Genomic DNA, 25,396 nt, shown 5'->3' with positions numbered 1-25,396 from the left:
GGGCTTAGAGACCTACTGAGAAAAGTATCTTAAAACATTTGAAGTGTTAGAAAATACTCGGAATTTGTACATCATTTCATTTCAGAGAAATTTAATTGACAAAGGAATCTAGTAACATTCACACATTTTCAGTTGATAGGTGTATCTACCTTTCAACAACCAACATCTATCTCACGTCATTCATCTGCCTGCTAGCACAATTCAAAAGATGAAAATATGAATAAAAACTGTCATCAATTCTTTGGTTATTTTAAAGGGTTATGACTGTCAACTGCAAATACAAAATTATATTGACTAAAGATGCTGATAACTTAAAAGGCAAATAAGTTAAACAATCCTTTACAATAGCAAGAGAATGAATGGTAAAGTTTTGCTAAACCCACCACACTTAGAAATCATTGTAGATTATCTGAAGAAATATAGGCAATTAGAAAAATCTTATTAAAAGGGGAAGAAAATGTGGTGGATGTTATCTTGGCTTTCCACATTATTTAGCCAGTTTTTTAAAGCTTGAAAAATTTATTCAATTACTATAAAAGTGTTTATAATAAATTTACTAATATGAGCATGTGACTATAGTGACAGAATTTGTTCTTGAGGTACAAAAATGCCATTGATTCAAGTTTCATGTTTAGGGTCATAATTGGCAGTTCCTACTTATTCATCTAATGGCAAGTGAAGACTGGATATTTCTCTTCCCTCTTTCCTTTACCTTAGATCATTAGCAATGATTGTTCTGAAGAAGTCATTTGTTATTTCTTTATGTACATACATTTTGGTGTTTCAACATCTAACACTGTGCCCACCACTTCTGGTGTTTTATATTGAGATAACTAGTGATCCCACCTACGACACAATGAAATTTATTTTATCCTGGGCAACTGACTTAAACTGTCTGAACCTCCATTATCTCATCTACAAAATAAGAATTATAGCACCTACCAAATAACAGCAAGCATAGGACCTGACAAATATAGTTATTCTATAAATACATGTTGGATAAATCAATAATTGAAATAACTGAATTAAGAGGGTGAAATTACATAAAATTATATAGTATGTGTAGTATACATTAACAAATGTCTTCTTTTTTTTTTCAAATAATGATGCTTCATTTGTTGACAGTTTGGGGAGATTTTAATTAACACTCCCCAAACAAAGTTTATTGTCAAGTAAGTGGTCATAGATCTGTAACTCAGTGGTCTAATTCATACACATTTCATCTGAGTGCAAATGGGAAAACGATGTGAGAAAATGTCTGTAACACTATTCTTATTATTTCTCACTATCCCACTTCTTGCCACCATTCTAGACAGTTTTATTTCTAAATGGATGATTCAGTGGAAAATCTGACCCTCAAGAGCCATTGACATCCTTTTTACCAATAAATTTTAGCGCCTTCATCCTTCAACAACTCCGTTCCATAGCTACATATTAAATCTTATTGTCACTGTGAATGGCTCCTCATCTGATGTTTTAAAGCCAAAAATCAAATGTATTAACCCTTTCATGTTTTGACTTTATTACTGACACTGAACCTAGAATCAGGGCCAACAGAAACTTTACTCCTGATTTCTGCCTGTTCTCCAGGTTCATTCAACCACTCATTTTTTGACTTACTTTTCTTGCCATCCATTTATGTATCTGGGCCAATTTAATCCCATCACCGTCTACCAAGTCACTTACAAAATTTTCATGAACCAGTACTCTCCTCTCCATATCTACTAACCTCAGAACACTATCTCAGTACACTATCATTTCCTTAATAACAATGCTATTGTTTGGTCACCTTATTGGTCACCTACCAATAAGATAAAGATAAAATTCATTAATCCTATACCATATAATTCTGACAGGATAAATGTTATTTTATTCTCAATATCAGGAAAATTTTTGTTCCTTCTCCAACACAACAATTTTGTTGACTTAATATGTGAAAATGTTGATTCTCTTAACTCATAGGATAATAGTTAATATTTTAGGATCTACATCACAGCTCCCAGATAAAAATAATCTTGGTTCTACTATTTCCTAAGTATATCTCTTTCAGCAAGATCCTTAACTTTTGTGGGCCCATTTTTTTTTTTAGGTTTTAAAAGTCAGTATAATAATATTTACCTTCAGAGACTTATGAGAATTAAGGTAATGTGATCTGATTTGGGGCTACAAATTTGGACAGTCACATGATACAGAGAATCCAATCAAGCATCAGGTTTATATTTGTAAAAGATGTGGTCTTATCCCACAGGAAGTACTTACATACTTTTAAAAAATTATTACATTCCTTCCATGAATCAGGTTGTTTTCTTCAGGGCTACAGCAGTTAGATAAAACTGACAAAAATTCCTGCTCTTCTTTATGTAATGTTTAAGAGAAATAAGATGTATACCTCTAAGACGTTGTTAAGAACTAAGAACAAAAATAAAGCAATTAGGAGATACAAAAAGTGTGAAGGTTAATGAAGTTTAAAGACCTGAAATTTTAAGATAGAGTAGCAAGGAATAGCTTTATTTAAAAGCTGTTATTTGGAAGTGAAACAATGGATTTTTTTGGTATCTAAAAGAAGAGGATGGAGGGGGGAGGAAATTGCATTTGTAAAAGCACTGAAATTTGCATTTGGGGTGTCAGAAAGAAAACAATGAGGTTAGTGTGCTGGATTAGCCTGAGCACAGGAAGGAGAAGTAGGAAATGAAGTCAGAGGGGAAAGGGTGAAGGTGAAGGCAGGTTATGTAAAACTTTCTATGACATTTTTGAATGTTGACTTTTAGTTTGATTGAAAGTCAAACTTACATTAAAGGGTTCTGACAAGATTAAAGATACGATTTGGCTCATATTTTAACAGAATTTCTCTAATTTACTGTTTTGTTAAAAATTGACTGAGGAATATATCAGTTAGGAGATTAATGCAATAATCCAGTAGCTCAGACCAGAGTACAGTAATAGAAGGAGTGAAAAATGGTTGAGTCAATTCTGGACTTCTATTTGAAAATAAAACCTATAAAATTTCTTATGAATTAGATGAGGGACCTCAGAGAAACAGCTAAATGATACCAAGGTTATTGCCTGTAAAACAATGGAATAGAATTTCAGAAGGATATGTTTATAGGAGAGGGAAGAAGTTATCAAGGGATCAATCTGGATCTACTGAAATCTTAACTGAACTTCAGATGAAAATGAGGGAATTATCAACACAAAGATGAAGTTGAAGTTTAAAGTCTTAAAGAAGGGTGATGCCATAAGAGAATAAGAACAAATGAAATGCAAAGGAGTCCAAATATCCAATCATACCTGCATGTAAATGTTAGAAGTAAAGCAGCAGCATAAAAGACTAAAGCAATGAGAGATGTAAAAGATAAATCAAGTGAGCTTGGAGTCCTGCAAGACTGAATTAAGAAAGTATAAAAGTGAAGGTAATTTGACCAACTGTTTCAAATGCTGCTGATAGGTTAAGTAATGTTGAAGTCTGAAGAGTAGAATGGGTAGTGATAATTAATTGTGTTGTGAAGGAAACAAGGTTATCTTTTCAATGGACAGAAGGTGTTGGAGTTAGGAGAGCAGTGGGCACATTTGAAATTACTGCTTATAAATTTAAAGTAGAGTCAACCAATGCACTTGTGTTTTTCTTTTGCTCAAGAAATAGGTAGAGAACTATACTTAATGAGAAATATTTACATAGCCTATTGCTAAGCAGAGAGGCAAGGGAATTGAAAGTACAGGCAAGGAATAGAAAATAATGATAAACCATGTAACATGACTTGTATGAAAAGTAAGTAAGGAAATTGGTTGGGTTAAAGAGAAAAAAAGTACTGATGAATAATAGGGTCCTGTGTGGAGAATAGAATGCAAGCATAGAGGTATTAGAGTCACTCAACTGAAATAGAAGGACAACTAACAATGTCAAGAACAGGACCTGAGACTGATATTAAAGGTAAATAATTAAAGAAAAGTAGATTAATTGAAGTGAGAATGCAAGATGTTGACGAACAGTCTACATAGGTAGTGAAACCTATCTATGTAGATAGAAGTGGTGATGGAGAGAGTAACAGTGACCCAGTGACTAATATTTTCAAGAACTAGGGCAAGAATGTAAGTGAGGCAGAATTTCTCTTAAGTTCAGTTGTTATGAAAGCCAGAAAGAAAGTCCTTTAACTTTTTAAAATCCAGAGAAAAGCAAAATGTATTTAAGTGACATAGCAATGTATGGGGGAGTGAGGAGGCAGGTATGAGGGGATGGAGGATAAAGTCATTATCAGTCTGAAAATTATATAATTTATAATATAAACCTAAGGAACATATATTTGAAACATCCTTCAGTGGAAACCATTGACCTAGAAAATAAGTCTCTCCTAGTTAACATCCTACCCAGCAACCACTTTGGGGTGGTTAGGAGACTATCAAACTTAGAAAGCAACAAAAAAAATATATAAAAGGTAGTTCCAAGATTGTTTAAGACAGGCTGCTCCTCTCATGTCAAAGCATTTTGATTCTTATCATAATAATATGCAAAAATTTATAAAAATAGAGAAAATTGTACTATGATACCCCCCCCCACACACACACACTCCCCATTCATATACTATTACCAAGTCTCAACAATTACCAAAATCCAGGGCATTCAGAAAGTAGCATTTAATTCTTAGAAGATCTATAGTTAGAATCAGAAAAATTTGAGAGACTTAAAGGGAAGTAATTATTACTATATGTATGTGAATGCTATTTTAATTTTTTTGATTTTAAGAGAATTTGGCTTTTAGAGGAACAGGTTAGCCAAGTAATCAAAAAGACTTATGGTTTTAGATTGAAATAATACTACATTTACATATAAAATAAATTTGACTAAAAAGCTCACCTTGTTAGAAAAATTTTCTAGATATCTTAGGAAAATTTTCTTTATTGAGACAGAACAATGAGCTAAAAGAAACCTGAATATACTAAATTTATAAATGAAGTTCAAAACACTTATGAGTGTTTTTTCTACTGGGAAGATGTTAATCAAAGATCTTCCCTATCCTGAGAAGCAACTGTTAAAATTTCCTACATTTATAAGTAGTATAAGATGTGTAAACTGAACTTAATAACTTAAGAAAAACTGCATTTTTGAGTTAAACTGTTAATGAAGTATTAATTTGTGTTGTTTAGTTTCTCTTTTACTGAAGTAACATTGCATTATGACATTGTAAATTTCAGATATGCAACATTAAAAATCAACATGTGCATACACTACATTAAACTCACCAGTGAAATCCAATTCATTTTTATTTCTTTATTTTAAATTTCTTATTTTATTATTCATTTTTCTTTGTTTATTCATCTATTTAACTTTGAGACATCTTCACCTCTCCTCCATATGTGCACAGGCTTCACTCACCTTCCACCACTACTGTGCCAGTGACCTACCAGCACAAACCAGTGAAGCATATGATAAGACAAAATAAAAAGTACAAGAACAGTGTGCTGAAGACAGAAATATATCTTAGAGATAGAAGCGCCAAATGTAGCAATGCAGATTTAGTCTTAGATTAGTCTTAACTCCCTAATTTAACTGTTCTTTAAGCTTTGTTTTCTTTTAATCTTCTTCTAGCTACACTTTTTATTATTCAAACGAAGTTAAAAAAAATGTAAAACTTTACAGGAGGAAAATTATAATTCAGTAGTGGGACTGAATACCAGTTTCCATTCAGGAGAGAAAAAATATTTGTCTGAGTATGAGCAGCATTTAGGATCTGTACTATGTTACTTCGGCGTCATGGAATTAGAATTTAATGTATGACATATTTTTGCATAAAACTGCATATTTAATTGAAAGATATATTGAAATGATTGGTCACTGTTGCTTTGTTATAGCTGACAATACTAGTGCCTAAACCATGAGAAACTCATTTCTAAATTCATTTCACTCAGACATTTTTTAACAATACATACTAATGTGGAGGACTGTAAAATATATGGTGAGCCAATTTTAAAAATATATGTTTTTGCCTGTCCTCAAAATTTTGTATTCTTTCTTAAAAGAATAAGAAAATATAAGCTTGTGATTAAATCTAGAACAATGAGTGAAACTTTATAAAGTAATGTCACAATATATTTATAGTGTATTATAACAGTAATTATAGGATAATTATAATAACCCTTAAATGGAAAATGAAAGTGTCTTAAGACTTACATAAGATTAGTTGAGGTGAATTCTTGGGGAAGAAGTTTGATACTCTGTGTCAAGGATGTGATGAATAAGGAGGTGAGTTGATTCCAAGAACCTGGTATAAAATCATAGATACAAAAGTGATAAAGAAGTTTCCAGAAGAGGTTTGTCAAATGGGGCTTATTGTAGGAAAGAGTACCAAGTTACAGCATTATAAATCTTCAGATGTTGCCAACTATATTCATGATCGATTAAGCTATTGAGGAGCATTTCTTTTAAAATTAAATAGCCACCTGTATCTAAGGTAATAAGCCACACATCTTTTTGTGCCTACCATTTTCAAATAGATGTGAGTTTGAACTGAATAATTTAGGTACACATTCTTCTGTGTAGTCAATATCTGAGTTTTTATTTTGGAATAACTTTCTGGAACCTGAACTGATCTTACAAATTAAGAGAGAAAATTAGTATTTGGCAATCAATAAGGAAATCAATAACTACTCTGTGTGTCTGCATGTGTATACACACATATGTGTTTGTGTGTCTATGTATGTGTATATAACTTTTTTCACAAGTAATTAAGGGAAACATGCTTGTACACTTAATATTTTGATTTGTTCAGCGTTATGTGAATATATTTTACCTTTATTTCACATACTGTCAGGGATTCTCCTGTTTTTTCCTTGTTTAGTTAAAGGAATTTCTGAAGAATATGTTTACCCTTTTTTCTATAATCCAGAGGATTTTGTGTATGTATTTATCAGTAGAAACATTATTGCCAAAAGTTGAAATCTGGGTTAAAAACAAAGAAAGAAAAAGCTAAACAAGCAGTATGAACTAAAAATCATTTTATGACAAAAGAGATGTTATGATTACAATTAGAAAATGGAAAAAGTCTAAATCAAAATGTATGACTGACATGTGACCACTTAACATTCAGTAATTCTAATAATTTGTTACGTGTCATCTCTAACCATCCAGAAATGAAAAGGATACAAGCATTCCTTTTAAGTAAGTTTGTGTGGGGAGCGTTTTAGAATGGAAAGTCACCCTTCTTCTCACCACCCTCTTAGAGCTCTTTATTTACACAATTTCCACTTCAGCATTCCCAGTTTGTGAAGATTATATAATCATGCAAATGTTCACTCCAGGCCTGATTCCTATTCATAACTCTCATATGTACTGAATGTTTCATTTGATACGAAACAAATATCAGCTTTCTTTTTGTTCATCAGAGAGTACCAACGTACCATTCTTTACAAAATGAGTACATAAACAAATCAATGAATATAAAGCTCTTATTCCACTAAAATCTATACACCTTTCCCCAAACACATTACTAGACATCCTCCCTCCATAACATTATGTTTGACCTTCACTTTCCCTTCCTGGAATTACCTCCTGAGCCATCATTTTTACTGGTGCTATCCCTAGTAAAAGTTTTCAATCTCAATAATTTCCCACTCTACTGAAATTCTATATCACATTTTGTCTTTATCAATCATTGGTATTTATTTTAGTCTTGTATGTAGGCTTTTATTTGATGAATTCTCACACTTAACCTCATGCAGCAAATGCTCACCAGGCAGAACACAGCTGTGGTTCTGATATTTCCTAGAAGCATCATCTTAAATTTCCTGAATCTCAGTTTCTACAGTGTAGAGTGAGGGATGGTGATGACAAGTCCTACATGCAGTTGTCAATAAATGGTGCTGTTGATGTTGTTAATGACAATGACAAATAGGACATGTTCCTCACATTATATTTCTTCTATGTGCATGAACTGATTTGATCTTTTACCCAACACAATATGAATGTTTATTTTTCTAATTAAAAATATTTATTTAAGTCCAGTTATTTCTGCCAAAGCCAAAATATCTCATTCAAATTATGTTCTAAGTTGGATATGGTCATAAACACTTTCTGGCACTGTAGATACTTTTTGATAATTGTAATATATTTATGATCAAAACTTATCATTGCCTATAATTAAAATTATGTAAGGTTGCCAAAAACAGTCTGCCAAAAATATATTAATGGAACAAAATGGAAAGCCCAGAAATATACTTAATAATTTTCACAAATTTAGTAGTTGTTAAAGAAAAAGGATTTCAAATCAGTGGGTTAGATGAATTATTTAAAAAATCACACTTGGAAAGCCAACTGGGGAGAAAAATCATATAAAATAACCCACATAATAGAGCAAAATAATTCTAAATTTTTGTTATCTAAAGTTTACAAAGAGGAATACAGAAAGAGAGAGAGAGAAAACTTGAAAATATTAGAAGATGGAAGAATTTTTTTATAACTAGGAAAAGATTTTTTAAATATCAAAGAAATATCAAAGTATTTTCTATATCAAGTCTTTTTCCTGGCAGAGAAATAATTTCCTTAATGAACATGCAGCCCCTCAAATTCTTAAAAATGATTAAATAATTTAACACAAAATAAATATATTTGGTCTTTAATCACATGAATTGGTACTCAACATGAGTCATAATAGTAGAAATTGAAATATAATCATGTACCAATTTAATTGGTCAGATTTGCCACAATCAAAAAAATTGAGTGGTATGCTACTGGTGAAAATATGGAGAAAGGTTCTCAAGATGGAAGTTTAATGGTACTGACCATTATGGAAGCTTATTTGTCAACACAATTTACATTTTAAAATGATTTCACCTCTTAAAGCAATTTTGTTTTAACTACTTATTATTATAAATAAGATGTGAAATGTGAAATAGAATATGTGAAAAATGATGCATATATAATATTCAGTCTAGCTCTGGTTGTAGACAAAAATGAAAACAAAATCAATAGAGAACTGGTGAAGGAAGTTTTGTAACACCCATATAAATAAAATTCTGCATACTTCAGAAAGTACTTATATGCTGATTTAAAGTGATCTCGAGATACATTTTGAAAGTAACAGATGATCTATATGTATAGTATGCTACTCTTCTTGTTAAAAAAAAAATCAAGAAGTATATTGTTGATTGCAAATGCATGGGAAATTTCTGGTGGAAGGATACAAAAGAAACTAGTAAATTTTGTGTTGGAGGGAAAAGGACACCGGGAAGGAAGAATAAAGACTTAGTTTTCACTATAGTCTTTTTAAATCTTTTGGGTTTTGTAACAGCAATGCAATGCATTTTTTAAAAAGTTAAAAGAAGTAGGTCATTTTTGAAAAAGTACAATTAATCATGCTTTGGGGAAACAGAAACACACTTCATAATTTCCTCATCTTTTTTATATAAACACAAAATTTAGACTGCCAATCGGCCACTTAATTATTTCATCATTCAGAAGGGAATAAATTCAAAGGTGCTCTTGCCAGATGCCGTCTCTTTGCCTCTCCAGACCCACTTTTGACCCTTCAACCTGCTGCTTACTCCAGAGGCTGACCTGTCAGTGGTGGGGTACAGCCAATCGCTAGACCCCACAAGAGATTACAGAAATAGAACAGCCAGGTCAGAGTGTACAGTCCCTTTCTCTCTCTGGGAGGCACTCCTCCAATGGGTTATGTCTTCTCAGCTCATTTCCTGGCCACCAGTTCTCTCTCCTGAGGCCCCACATCTGCTTTCACACCTCAGGCCTAAGAGTGATATCAATTCTCCTGTTACCTGCACTCTGCAAGTACTGCCTACTCAGGGTGGTTTCCCTCTGCTGCACTCAAATATTTTTAATAGTTTCATTAAAATTTGCTCACACTATTTAAATGGGTATCACTTCCCTCTTTGGACTCCAAATGTTATCGTCAAGGAAATAGATTGTGTTGATGGTGGTTTATTACTGTTTTGCTATAATTAGTATAGCAATGAGCAAAATAACTTTTATAGGCATGAACAATATAAAACGACATAATGGTTAGAGAGTTTTCTATTAACTTCAAAAGTTATATACTTAAAAGAGTTTTTACTCAAAACAAATTATATGAAGTTTAATCTAATGTTTTCCAGAGACCTTGTTTCTGTTAGTCTTTGCTTCTTTTTCTTTGACTGCTAGACATTGTTGCTATTTAATAGGATATATACCATAAAGTTAAGAGCGCCAAAGAGTTCATTTCCTTCATTTTTGAAAGATGAAAAAAAGTACATTGACCTCTCCTTGCAGGTAAGATCTTAAACTTCTTTGGTTTCTTCTCCTGTTTTGTGGTACTTCACCATGGGTCAGTGATTAAATGCAGCCATTGACCTACATAATAGAGTAACTACTGCTTTAGTAATAGGAGGCTATTCATTAGTACCGTTGCTTGATTCCTGTGTCAGGTGATCATTTTTTGCTTAAGACCACATGACATCATGAAAGAATCCCACAACATATGGTAGCTGACACTGCCACTTTTCAGCTTGTGCCTGGGTAGGTAGATTTGTATCATTTTGAATGGCAGGATCATTATAATACTTTGTAATAACAGAGGAAGTAGTGGTGAAGTTTTCTCCAGATAAAATGTTCAATGGTTATCTCGTGACATAATACCTTTAAAAGTTGTCAACCATAAAAATGAGTTGTGCATTTTCACTGACAAAATATATGAGTTCCAAATTTGCAGCCTTCCCTGCAATGCTCAGTGGTTTGCTACTTGGCACATATTCTCTCTCTCTCTCTCTCTCTCTCTCTCTCTCTCTGTCTCACACACACACACATACACACACCACACACACACACACACCACACACACACAAGAGACCTCATTTCATTGCGCCTATCAAGATAAAGGTAATTTTTAACAGTAATGTCAAAGCAAATTTTAATTTTTAAAAAATGTGCTGCAGAGGGAATATTATGAAAATGTTAGGTTTGTTTGGATATGTTTTCACTACTAAGTAGATTTGTTGCCACAAATTATATAAAGGCACTACTTGAAAAATCTCTCTAGCAGTGTCTTTTAAAATACAGGGACAGAATTTTCTCACTTGGTATAAAATCTTCCAAATAAAGAACTTAAAAACATAAAAGTACAACAACTTCCACTACCTTACAAGAAACTATCAGGCAATATTGCAAATTTCTAACAAAAATTTTAAAATTCATACTTGGTTGTTAGAATCATTGGAAAGTATTATTATTAAAAATACATTGATAATACCCGTGCAGACTCTGGTATATTGCTCCCACTTTGATCTCTGCATCTTTGTAATGAATGTTTCCCAGCAGTAAAACCAAGGAAACTAAATATTGAAACCTGACCTCATTATAATAAAAGAATAAACTAAGATCTTAAAAAATATATGGAATATTCAGTGATATAATTCTCACTAAGTAGTATTGCTTAGAAAGAGCAAAAATGCATTTCTGTTAATACAATGAAATTAAAATTATTTTAAAATAATTTTTATTTTAAAATATTCAATTTTACTATTGTCTCTTTACATCATTCCTTTTAGTTTGTGTATGCTTTATAATGTAATATAATATTAACATGAGAAAATATGCATATAACTCTTAAACCAACATACATATCTAACTAAAAGGTACTCCACATTTTTTTTCCCATGAGGAAGTATATTATAAAAATGTTTGGTGATCTTTGCTTTTAATAATTAACTTTTAGGTCCTGAATGTCAGAGTGAGTTTCCGGGTTCAACACAATGGTTCATGGGAACACTTTTATCTTGAACACACTGGAAAGGGGCCTATAGGAATTTTCTGACAGGTGTGATTCTGAATAGTAATTCTGAAGCAACAAAGAGAAATCCTCTGTCAGTTTTGTTTTATTCTTTTTAATTAAAATAAGGGAGGAAGTAATTTTCTATTGAAATATTTTGTGCAAGTGAACACAACTCAATTAGCTTTTAAATGTAAATTTTAATTAGTGTTCTGACTCAATGCCTCATTTGAATGTTGTCAGTTATCTGTGGTTTAAAGTATTCCATGCCAAGGTTTCCTCCTGTTTGTTAGGAAGAGCCAAGAGTTGGCTTAATTCCACCCCACTACTTAGCATATTATTAATATAAAGCAAGTGCCATAAAAATGTCATTGCATACTTTTGTGATACATGTCCCTTCTTATCAAAACAGAGTTTTTCTACTAATTTCTTATAGCAGGTAGATATTGGCAATATTCATCATTCATTTAATTAATTCAGCAAATATTTAATGAACACCTCTATATACTAAACACTGTCCCCCATGCTAGATATAACACAACAAACAAAATCTCTGTACTCTCATGGAGTTTACATGCTAATACAGGAGACAAACTAGAAGCAAGAAAATTAAGGTATATTAATTTTTTGTGTGATAAATACTAAAAAGAAAATAAAATGAGAAACCATGTTGTGGGAAGAAAGCACAATTTTCGGTAGAATTTCCAGGGAAGACTTCTGAGAGAGGAAGACATTTATATAAAGATATTTCAGGAAGCCAGCCACCAAGATACTAGATAAAGAGCATTTTATGTTGATTAAATGGATTGCAAAGTATCAAAATGTAATGGTATGTTATATGTTAGAGAAATGTGAGAAGCCACTGTAGTGATGCTAGGTGTATGCAGGGAAAGGAAACAGGCATTTATAGGTGTTTATAAGGTGGCTGAGAAAAATAGAATCCACTAACAGAATTGTTTTGCCTGCTGTTTTGAGCATAGAATTAAGAGGGTAAGGAAGACAGCAAAAAATTCATCTTTTCATAGGAGGGTATAGTAGTAATCAGGTGAGAAATTATATTACATCAAATGAAGGTGGTAGCAGTGAGGTGGTAAGATTATATTTTATCTTTTAATTTTAGAAATTAGAAAATTTTACTTTCTTTTTCTAAATGTAAAAGGAGAGTTGACCGATTTGACTAGTGAATTGGATGTGAGATATATTCATTAGCAAATACTACAACAAAAATAGTCCCAAAATCTTAGCTTAAAAAACACATTGAATATATTATCTCACTCTTTCTGTGGGTTAAGAAGTCAGGGACAGCTTATCTAGATCTTCTGCTTCAAGGTTTCTCTCTCAAGAGACAGTGATCAAGGTGTCAATCTGTGTGCAACAGACACCTTATGATTCACTTGGAACAGAATTTACTTCCAAGTTCACTCAAGTGATTGTTGACACTATTCAATTCCTTGCTCTCTCCATCAGGGCAAGCATGTAAGATTAGCCAGAGAAAATACCAACAAGACAAAAGTCGGTCTTATTTTAAATTATCACCCACAAAATCCCTATATTCTCTTGACCACTTTTTCTTCCTTCCCCCTGCCTTTGAACCTCAGAAGTCTAGCTTAGTTTATTAGTAACTGTTGGTTTTTATAAACATTTTGCTTTTTTGAATCATCTGCTAGGTATTTGTTTTTATCATTCTGACTTGCTTTACTACATCATATAACTCCCTCAGACTCCTTCTGTTTTATTGTAAATGGCAACATTTCAACTTTCTTTATAGCTGAATAGTTTCCATTGTGTGGATTTAAAACATCTTCTTGATCCAATCCTATATTACTGGGCACTTGGGTTATTTCCATGGCAGAGCTATTGTAAATAATGCTACAATGACATTGTAGAGTACGTGGTTTTTTTGAGTTAATGGTTTCTTGTTTATTTTTGTTTTTGTTTTGGATAGATGTCCAAGAATGGGATTACTGGGTCATATGATACTTTCATTTTTAGTACTTTAAGCTAGATCCAGGTTACTTTCCATAATGGCTGCTCCAGTTTACATTCCTGCCAACAATGTAATAGGGTTCCTCTTCCTCCGGATCCTTTCCAGCACTGTTGGTGGGCTTTTCAGTATGTGCCATTCTCACTCATTCTCACTGTATCTTTCTTACTACAAGTGATGATGAACATTTTTCCATGTGTCCACTGGCCTTCTGGACATCCTCTTTGATGAATTATCTGTTCAGATCTACTCCCCACTCTTTTTTCTCATCAGTTGCAGTGCCTTGTACCACTGCAAATACAGTTGAATTAAAATTTTGCCAACACCTTTCTGCCCGGCCATTGCTCCTGGCATATGCTATAGTCATTTGTATATCTCTCAGGGGTTATTAACTTTCTTCTGCTACAATATAGTTGCACATATATGACATCTGATGCCTTCTTGCTAGACTCACATTCTTTTATAATACAAATCACTGAAATGACATCCCATCATCTGTCTCATATTCTGTGAGTTAGAATCAAGTAATCTGGGTCATCCTATGCTAAAGGGAGGAGAATGCCTGTAGAAGGGTACCATCAAGATTTTCCTTGCTTTCTTCATTATTTAGCCCTTTGCACTCCAAACCATTTTACGATATTTTGATTTAATTTCTTGTGCCATTTCAAGATAAAACTTCAGGGAAACATGCATGTCTCAAAAAGTTGCGTTGAAATAACCTCAATTCCCCGTAATCACTAATAAATTGCAATGTCCCCTGAGAGGGGACATCCGAGTGATATGCTAGAATTCCAATGTCCCCTGAGAGGGTACAGCAGAGTGCAAAGCATTAGGAGTTCCCAGAAGTGACTCAGAAATGTTGATTGAAATTTAAACATGCCCACTATTGGCTTACAGGGCAGTAGCACAGAGTTCTTGTCCTCAAGAAGAACTCAGCAAAGACTGTACTGCTCTAAAATGGCAGAGCTGGATTTGAGCCTGTGCCTGTCTTATTTTATAGCCCATCTTATTTACACAACATTTTTCAGTTTTAAATAACTGTATTCCTGAGAGATGAAACCAGCACTCTTGAAGCCATCAAAAAGTGGTTACTTGCTAGGCATCTTAATGTGAAGCAAGAATAAAATTGTAACCTAAAAAAAGGAGCAGTCAGTGGGCGGAGCAACATGGCAGCGAGGAGACGCTGCGAGTAAGATCTCCCATTAAAAAAAGTTAATAGGGAGGAAAAGCGGCAGGTCCCAGTGAGAACTGGGACACGGAAGATAAACGGACGACTCCAGCAAACTGCCCGAAGAAGAAAGTTGCCATAAAAGAGGACTAGAAGGGAGGGAAGCACAGAACCCTGCTCCCCTCCCCCGCCCACAGAGGCGGCACTCTCCGACCGGCAGAGGGGAGGAAACAACAAACCAAAACAGCCAACAAGAAAAACGGACACAGCAAGCGGGACTGTGAGTGGAAAGGAACTATTGCAGCCACCACACACCGTGAACGGGAGCTGAGGCGAACCCTGCAGGATCCGCCGCGGAGGTGAGCTCCAGGCGCCATTAAAGAGAGCCCCGCCCAGGAGGAGACCAGCACCAGCACACAGCCCCGGCCGCCCGGTAAGCCTGCACGGAAAGTGGCGCGGATCCAGACCGGATCGCAGCTGCCCAGGTCCCCGCGCCTGCGACCTAGGCTTGCAGGGAGACGGCGGAGGCCCTCCCTGAGTGAGCAGGAACAAGGCGCCCAGGCAGGGGAGTGGGATTCAAAAGGCGCCATTACCGCGCCACTGATCTGGGCTACAGCCCGCGTCCTGGAACTGAGGGCTTTGGAACTGAGACCCGGGGCACGAAATTAGGGGCGTGGGTTCCCCACGACGGTGGGGCACAAGGCAGACACAGCACCCCAAAGCCGTTGAGGTGTACCCTACCATCCCCGCTCTGCTCCCTGTCCCACGGGGTGGAAAATCAGCTCCCCAAGGGCTCTAGGAGAGATCTCTGGCGCCACCTAGCAACTTGACCCCAGCACAGGCTACTGAAGGAGCTAGTGGCCAGCTGGGGAGTTAGCCCACACCTGGCTCCTTCCGAACAAGTAGTCTGAGCCCACAGGGAGAGCGAGCACCCACAGCCAGGGCAGACCAGGCGCGCAGAAGAGTGTGCCTGAGACCAGACGCGCAGGGAGTGTGTCCCACATCACCATTTTAGAACAGGGACATTTCTTCAGTAAAGACTACCTGCAGAAGGCTTCCTCAGGAGCCAGAGGTGAGCGGGGGAAGTTCGCCCACGCCAGACCCCCTCTGGCCTGCAGTCCAAGCCCAGAGGGGAGCAGGAACCCACCGCCGGGGCAGACCAGGCGCACAGGGGAGTGTGTCCCCACATCGGCATTTTAGAACAGGGACCTTTCTCCATTAAAGGCTGCTTGAAACTGACAGATGACTCCTGGAAGAACCGGAGGGGAACAGAGAAGCCCACCCAAGATGCCGGCCAGTCCCAACAACACAGTGTCCCAACGCATACGGCAAATTAGAAAACAGACAGTAGGGAGGAGAAGAACCACACGCAACCTAGCAACTCTCCAGAGAAAAAGCACACCACAAAAAGAAAGCCAGCCCCCAGATTGCAAAGACAATAACTTGGAAGAATTTCTGAGCCTTCCAGAAAGAGAATTTAAAATTGCCGTGATTAAAAAACTGACAGAAGTCATAAAGGAAAACAATGATAAGGGAAAAATAATCAACGATCAGAAGAATGCAATTGAGTCCCTAGAGAGGGAAAACAATGGTCAGAAGAAAGAAATTGAGTCCCTAAAGAGGGAAGTAAAAGAAATGCAGGAGATCAAAGAATTAATGGAAGAACTAAAGAATTCTGGGAAAAGCAATGAAAGCAGAATAGATGAAATGGAAGAACGAATAAGTAATCTTGAAGACACAGAAATAAAAAGAACCAAAACAGAAAAGGAAAGAGAAGTACGAAGGAAAAAGAACGAAGAAAGACTTCGGGAACTATCTGACTCCATGAGGAAAGGAAATATAAGAGTTATAGGAATACCAGAAGGAGAGGAGAGAGATGTAGGAACAGAGAAAATATTCAAAGAGATAATTGAAGAGAACTTCCCAAATGTGAAGAAGGAGCTGAAAATTGATATACAAGAAGCAAGAAGAACACCAAACTTCCACGACGAAAGGAAAAATACAGCAAGACACATAATAGTAAAGCTCCCAAGAATCCAGGACAAGGAAAAAATAATGAAGCTGGCAAGAGGGAAGAAACAGATAACATTCAAAGGAAAACCAATCAGGCTGACATCAGACTTCTCCGAAGAAACACCACGGGCAAGGAGAGAGTGGAGGGACATAGTCAACAGACTCCAAGAAAACAGATGCCAACCAAGAATACTCTATCCCGCAAAGCTCTCCTTCCTCTTTGAAGAAAGAATATGGACCTTCCCAGACAAACAGAAACTCCGGAATTTCATTGCAACTAAACCCCCACTCCAAAAAATACTACAAGGAGTCCTAAAGCCAGAACCTCAGAGGGACGAATAACAATGAAAGAAGGCCAAAAAAAAAAAGTTATTAAAAGAATAAATAAATAAAATCAAAGGAAAGACAAACACAATGGCAAATACAGATGTTAACATATCAATATTAACTCTAAATGTAAATGGACTAAACTCTTCAATAAAAAGACACAGAGTGGCAGCCTGGATAAAGAAACAAAACCCAACCTTTTGCTGTCTCCAGGAAACACATTTAGCTACAAAAGATAAAAATAGGCTCAAAGTTAAAGGATGGAAAACAATCCTACAAGCAAATGGACCAAAAAAGAAAGCAGGAACAGCTATACTTATATCAGATAAAACAGATTTCAAACTCAAAAAGATAAAAAGAGACCCCAATGGTCACTACATTATGATCAAGGGGACAATACTTCAAGAAGAAATAACACTCATTAACATATACTCACCAAACGAAGGAGCACCAAAATATATCAGACAACTGTTGTCCTCTCTGAAAACAGACATCAGAGAAAACACATACGTAGTGGGAGACTTCAACACACCACTATCAACAATGGATAGATCAACAAGACAAAAAATAAGTAAAGAAACCAAAGCTCTAAATAAGGACCTAGAGCAATTAGGCTTAACAGACATCTATAGAACACTAAACCCCAAAAAAACGGAGTACACATTTTTCTCAAGCGCACACGGATCATTCTCCAGGATTGATCACATACTGGGGCACAAGACAAACATCAACAGATACACCAAGATTGAAATCATATCAACCATCTTTTCTGACCATGAAGGCATCAAACTAGAAATAAACCATAAAAAGAAGGCAAGGAACTTTCCTACCTCATGGAGATTAAAAACCACACTACTGGAAGACCATTGGACTAATGAGGAGATCAAAGAAGAAATTAAAAAATTTTTTGAATTGAACGACAAGGAGGACACTAATATCCTAAATGTATGGGATGCAGCAAAAGCAGTAATAAGAGGAAAATATATAGCAATAGAAGCTCACATCAAGAAACAAGAAAGAACGCAAAGAAACAACCTCATCTCGAAGCTCAAAGATCTAGAAAAAGAACAACAAAAAAACCCCAAAACAAGTAGAAGAAAAGAAATAATAAAAACCAAAGCAGAAATAAATGAAATTGAAACTAAAAAACAATCCAAAAGATCAATGAAACCAAGAGCTGGTTTTTTGAAAAAATCAATAAAATAGACAAACCCCTAGCCAGGCTCACAAAGGAAAAAAGGGAGAAAGCACAAATAAACAGGATCATCAATGAAAGAGGAGAAATCACAACGGACACAGCAGAAATCAAAAGAATAATCAGTAACTACTATGAACAGTTATATGGAAACAAGTTTAACAATCTAGAGGAGATGGACAAATTCCTACAACTCTACAATCACCCAAAGCTAGATAAAGAAGAAATAGAACACCTAAACAGACCAATTACAATTAGCGAAATTGAAATGGTAATCAAAAACCTCCCCAAAAACAAAAGCCCAGGACCTGATGGATTTACAAATGAATTCTACCAAACATTCAGAGACGAATTAGTGCCTATCCTTCACAAACTCTTCCAAAAAATTGAGAAGGAAGGGACAATACCAAACACGTTCTATGAAGCCAACATTACACTAATACCAAAACCGAACAAGGACAACACAAAAAAGGAAAACTACAGGCCAATCTCCCTAATGAACACTGATGCAAAAATCCTCAATAAAATTTTAGCTATCAGAATCCAACAATGTATCCATAAGATAATTCACCACGACCAAGTAGGATTCATTCCAGGGGCACAAGGATGGTTTAACATCCGAAAATCAATCAACGTTATCCAACACATCAACAAAAAGAAATATAAAAACCATATGATAATATCAATAGATGCTGAGAAAGCTTTCGACAAAGTGCAACACCCATTCATGATAAAAGCCCTTGAAATTCTGGGGATACAAGGAACATACCTCAACATCATAAAGGCCATCTATGACAAGCCAACAGCCAGTATCATTCTCAATGGTGAAAAGCTGAAAGCAATTCCATTAAGATCTGGAACAAGACAAGGATGTCCACTCTCACCATTGCTTTTCAATATAATACTGGAAGTCCTAGCCAGGGCAATAAGACAAGAGAAAGACATCCAAGGAATCCAAATAGGAAAAGAAGAAGTCAAACTATCACTATTTGCAGACGATATGATATTATATATAGAGAACCCCAAAAACTCCACAGAAAAGCTAATTCAACTCATCAATCAGTTCAGTAAAGTGGCAGGATACAAAATCAACACGCAAAAGTCAGTAGCCTTCCTATACACAAACAATAAATCTGAAGAAGAAGAAATCAAAAAGACCATCCCTTTTGTTATTGAAACAAAAAAAATCAAATATTTGGGAATAAATCTAACAAAAGAGGTAAAGGACCTATACAAAGAAAACTATAAAACACTGTTAAAAGAAATAGAAGAAGACACAAAGAAATGGAGAGACATCCCCTGCTCATGGATTGGAAGAATAAACATTATTAAAATGGCCATCCTACCAAAAGCAATATACAGATTCAATGCTATTCCAATCAAAATTTCAATGTCATTCTTCAAAGAAATAGAACAATTATTGATGAAATTCATATGGAATCACCAAAAACCCCGAATAGCCAAAGCTCTCCTGAAAAAAAAAGAAGGGAGTGGAGGCATCAGACTCCCAGACTTCAAACTATACTACAAAGCCATAATCATCAAAACTGCATGGTATTGGAACAAGAACAGACATACAGACCAATGGAATCGAATAGAAAATCCAGAAATATACCCACAGATTTATGGTCAACTAATCTTTGACAAAGGAGCAAAGACTATGCATTGGAGCAAAGAAAGTTTGTTCAATAAATGGTGCTGGGAAAACTGGGTCGCTACATGCAAAAGAATGAAGCTTGACCACCACCTCACACCATACACAAAAATCAACTCAAAATGGATTAAAGAACTAGACATAAGACCTGAAACCATAAAATATATAGAAGGAAATATAGGCGAAACACTACGTGATTTGCACATCAAAGACATCTTTACAGACACATCACCCAAAGCAGTGATAGTGAAGGCAAAGATAAACAGCTGGGACTACATCAAATTAAAGAGCTTTTGCACAGCAAAAGAGACAATAACAAAAACAAAGAGAAACCCCACCAACTGGGAGAACATTTTTGCACCCAACACTAATGATAAAGGACTGATCACAAAAATCTTCAAAGAGCTGATGAGACTCAACAACAACAAAGAAAATAATCCAGTCAAAAAATGGGCAGAAGAGCTTAAAAGAAACTTCTCTGAAGAGGAAATGCAAATGGCCAACAGGCATATGAAAAAATGTTCAACATCACTTGTCATCAGGGAAATGCAAATCAAAACTACCATGAGATACCATCTTACACCAGTGAGAATGGCACATATTAAAAAAACTAGCAACAACAAATGTTGGCGAGGGTGTGGAGAAAAAGGAACTCTTCTGCACTGTTGGTGGGAGTGCAAACTGGTCCAACCACTGTGGAAAGCTGTATGGAGATTTCTGGACCTACTAAACATAGAGCTTCTATATGATCCAGCAATTCCACTCCTAGGTATTTACCCAAAGGACACAGAAACATCAATTCCAAAGAACACCTGCACCCCTATGTTTATAGCAGCACTGTTTACAATAGCTAAGCTTTGGAAACAACCCAAATGCCCAAAAGTAGATGACTGGATCAAGAAGATGTGGTACATATATACCATGGAATATTACTCAGCATTCAAAAAAGATAAACACATGCAATTTGCAGCAACATGGATGGCGCTGGAAGGGATCATGCTCAGCGAAATAAGCCAAAAAGAAAAAGAAAAATACCGGATGGTCTCACTCATAGCAGGAATCTAGAAAATTTAAATAAGGGACCAGGAAAATGAATAACTATAAGAAAGTGAAAATCAAAATCAACAAAAAACTATGAACCAGAGACACTTTTAGGGGGCGGGGGTGGGAGGGGAGGGATTGGGGTCAGAATGGGGGGGCTGCAATTGTATGGGGAATATAACAATAAAATTTATTAAAAAAAAAAAATAAAAAAAAATAAATTTGGGATCTTTTCTCCCTCTTTAAAATATAAAAAAAAAAAAAAATAAATAAAAAAAGGAGCAGTCAGAGTTGACTGGAGCAGAGAAATTGGCTGGAAGTGGACAAGACCAAATGAAACTATAAAAATTAAATAGAATGAAGATATGCATATTATCTTTTACTTTGTGGTTTATGCACAGGAAACTATTAGATAACTATGAATATAAGACTGAGATCAGCAGGAAACAGTGTTGCTGTTTGATTCTGCAGAGTTACATATTATCTCACTTTTTTTGCATTTCCTTTCATTTTTGTTGGCTACTGCGGAAGTATAAGAAATGAATATGCATACATTTTGCACATCATTCCTTCAAGTACAGAAAAACAATTTAACAATCCATCTTTAGTGGCCATCAGAAAATTATGCTGTTGATGGCTTTTAGTCATCAAAAAATTATACAGTTATGATTATTATGGTCAATTCTTCAGTGCCACTAACACTGATCTCAATTCTGTGTGAGCCTGTTTCTGCCTGTCTAAACCATATCATTAATCTTGGAAGATGTATCTTCTTACTGTTCTGAAATCTTCCCTAGGGCTTTATGTTGCAGTTCTCCAGCCAGAACACATTTCCAAGCTCTCCTTCTTTGTAATCATCTGTGATGATTTTAAGACTTTTTTCAACCTCTATCAAATAAGAATCAGGTGCACTGAAAAAAATGATTTTTATAATGAAAGGCCATATCTTTTAGTCCAGACTCTTTCATCAGAATGCATCTAGTGTTAAGTATGGCAAAGTTAGCTAATAATTCTTGAGCTTCATATAGAAAAGTCAACATGGACAATCATAAAGGAGACTCTGTACATGAATCGAGAATTGGGTGAATCATTTTTATAGTAAATAAAACATAATCAGAAACTTAGCATTATTTAGCTAGAATTGAAATACATTTGGCAATGAATCTATCCCATTCATTTTTTCACTTTTATAATCTTGCCATTTTCTTTTTAACAGTTCATTTTATATCAATTCCAAAGCATGAGATTTTAAAGATCTTAATTTTTACTATGTTTAACAACCTGGATTGAACTTTTTAATATATCCTTTAAGGAATGAAAGAAATGTTAACATGAATCAATAGCTGTCCATGCACACTGTGTTATTTTCCACAAAAGGCCTGTCTCTACTCAAAAGAACCGGCTTATATGATGAACTGTGACAGAAACCAAGAATAAGTAGATTGCATGGTAAGTCTTGTTACATTAAATGCTTAGCACTGTGCCTGTCGTCTTGTAAATGCTTGTGTATGTGTTATATATTGAATGGATTTTTAAAATATGTCAGTGACATAAATGCTCAGTAGATGTAGTACTTAGAATTCTAAAATGATTCTCAATCACCCTCATTTTTATGATATCCCTGCCTTGCAGCATGGAGATAATCTGTGAGTTATGATATTTCATTCCTGTACTTATGTTACATTATATGACAAAGAGGAAATTATCCTGAGTGGGCCTGACTAATCAGTTGATCCTTGATAATCAAAATTGCCTCTGGATTGCAAAATTCAAAACTTGAGAGGCAGTCAATGCAAGGAGATGCTCTGTGACTGACTTTGAAGATGGAGGGGACCATGTGGCAAAAAACGATAATGAGCTCTAGATACTGAGAGTGGCCCCGGCTGAGAGCCAGCAGAGAAATAGAGACTATAGTTCTATAACCATGAGAAACTGAATTCTACTAGCAATCTTAATGAACTTGGAATTGAATTGTTCCTGGGAGCCTCCATATAGGTACTCAGGCCAACCAATACCTGATTTCAACTTCATGAAACCCTTAGCAAACTATATCCACAGCATGCCTGGACTTCTGACCTACAGTACTGTGAGCTAACAAGTGACCATTGTTTTAAGTTACTACGTTGTAGCCTATCAGTGCTCATTTTCAATAAAATCTAAGAAGAAGAATCCCTGGGGGAAAGAGAATTTTAAGAAATGAATCATCCAGCAGCCCTCAGCTTATTTTAAAAACCTGTAACTGCTCCTCAGATAAACCTCAACTATTGCAACATATATTCTGTAAGTAATTGCATATTGAAGGTGAGATTTAGCACAAGACAGTCCAATATGAGCTGTTTTAACCACTCTACTCTAAAACATTTAGAAAAATAAGCCTACATGAGGAACCAATTATTAGAGTAAACTATATTGTAAAGTAGTTATTTTGGCTGAAATCTTCCTTTAACCACAACAGATACCTCAAGGAAATAATCAACGGGAGATGGTGAAAGATTTATTTCTACTGTTTAGATATCAACCTCTATGCATGTGTAGACAGTTTTCACTCCTTTATAGTATGTAGCTAGTAGTTTTCCTAATAGAAATAATTAAATTTTGATTTTTTCCTTTGGATTTTATATCAGAAATGCTTTAGTTATACTGAGATTCGTATCTAGTCTGATGAGGGTTTAACATCTGCCTAAATTGAACTCTTCAATAAAACATACTAAATATAACCAAACCTATGGTGTATAAAGAATCACTATTATCATGCTAGATCAAATGCTATACAGAAGCTCTATGACCCTAAAATGAGAGAAGGGAAGGTTTCTTTTCTTTTAATGAATTTTTCAGGCAATATGATATAGTAGTTAATAATAATGACCCCAGAGTCAGGTAAATGTGAATTTTAATCTGACACCAAATAGTGTGATTGTGAAAATGTTTCTAAACCTCTCTGAGACTCAGTTGCTTAATATGCAAAACAGGATGATTAAAACCATTGCCTCATAAGAAGTTAATTAGGATTAATGGAGATCATGCATATAAAGCACTTAGCACAATGCCTAGAATAATTAAACCACTCAAAATGTCTTAATCATAGCTATTATTTTTCATTGTTGTCATACCAAAATTAGAAAATACAGATTTTGCCCAAAAAATATTTTTTTAAATGTCACTACTCCCAGCTAGTCCCTGTTGGAGGAAGCAGTGGCTAGGCACATACTTCCTGAATATTGATTAGCAGGGTAAATCTCAGATCCCCCACACAGTATTTATGCCACTTTGAACAAATTAAACTTTCTGGGTCTTGATTTTCTGATGTATAAAATAGAGATTAATGATAGTATTTATGCTATTGATTTGGTCTGAAGATCAAATGAGCTAATATGTAAAAAACTTAGACTAGATTCTGCAATTCAGTTGTGATATAAAAATGTTAGGTATTAGCATTAGGAAAATATTCTTATAAACTGTGTAATTATGTGTTTAATCTGTATTTTGTGTATATATATACACACACATAACATTATGTAAAATGGTATATATATATATATTATTGTATGTTGTTTTATAAAACATACAACTCATCTTTTCATGAAATATTAGTATATGTTCATGTCATTTTTACAACTGATGAATATTCTACTGTTAATTAATAACACTGACAATTATAATTCAGTAATTTATTATATCATTACCTAATGCCCTATTAGTGAACAATTAAATTATTTCCAATATTTTCTTATATTCACATCAAGACTAACTTTTTGTGGTAGTTTTATGGGGCCTTCCTTAGTTTAACTATGGGATTTGCTGGAACAGGAATATAAATATTTATACTTCAGATAATCTACACTGCCAAATTGCTCTTTACTGAAGTGGTAGGAATTTATACTCTCACCTGCTGTAGCCACTAGAGTAGCTACTTCCTATTCCCTCACTCACACTTACTTACACTTTGACTTAGTAATAATGTCTAATTCTTGGGTCAACTGAATTACCAATGAGGTTGAGAATGGTTTTCTGTTCATTTTTCATTAGCATTTCTTAATTGTGAATGGTATATTTACTTTAAGTGGATTATTATACTACTTGCATTACAAAGAATTTCATTTCTCAGTAGGATCCACCAATAAGTTTATCAGTTTACTATTACTGCTGTACCAAATTACCACAGAGTAGTGGAGATCAAAAGTCAGAAAATAGGTGTAATGTGGCTAAAATCAAAGTATTGACAGGGCTGCATTCCTGCTGGAGGCACTAGAGGAGAATCCACTTGCTT

General features: G+C 35.0%; 1 protein-coding gene and 1 long non-coding RNA gene across 2 annotated transcripts in view; one reads left to right on the top strand and one right to left on the bottom strand.

The window, feature by feature from the left end:
- The window catches only part of PIK3C2G (phosphatidylinositol-4-phosphate 3-kinase catalytic subunit type 2 gamma), a 312,676-nt gene that overhangs the window by 112,318 nt on the left and 174,962 nt on the right, over positions 1-25,396 (top strand). The window lies entirely within an intron of this gene.
- Positions 1-25,396, bottom strand: part of LOC119247663 (uncharacterized) — a 35,719-nt gene that overhangs the window by 5,966 nt on the left and 4,357 nt on the right. Inside the window, exon 2 of the long non-coding RNA XR_008552256.1 lies at positions 6,164-6,254. This is a non-coding gene — a long non-coding RNA (uncharacterized LOC119247663). The remainder of the gene's footprint in view (positions 1-6,163; positions 6,255-25,396) is intronic.

This window comes from Talpa occidentalis, unplaced genomic scaffold, assembly GCF_014898055.3.
Source record: "Talpa occidentalis isolate TD23 unplaced genomic scaffold, MPIMG_talOcc4v2.1 talOcc4.16, whole genome shotgun sequence".
NCBI lineage: Eukaryota > Metazoa > Chordata > Mammalia > Eulipotyphla > Talpidae > Talpa > Talpa occidentalis.
This window is presented reverse-complemented; position numbering and strand designations above follow the sequence as displayed.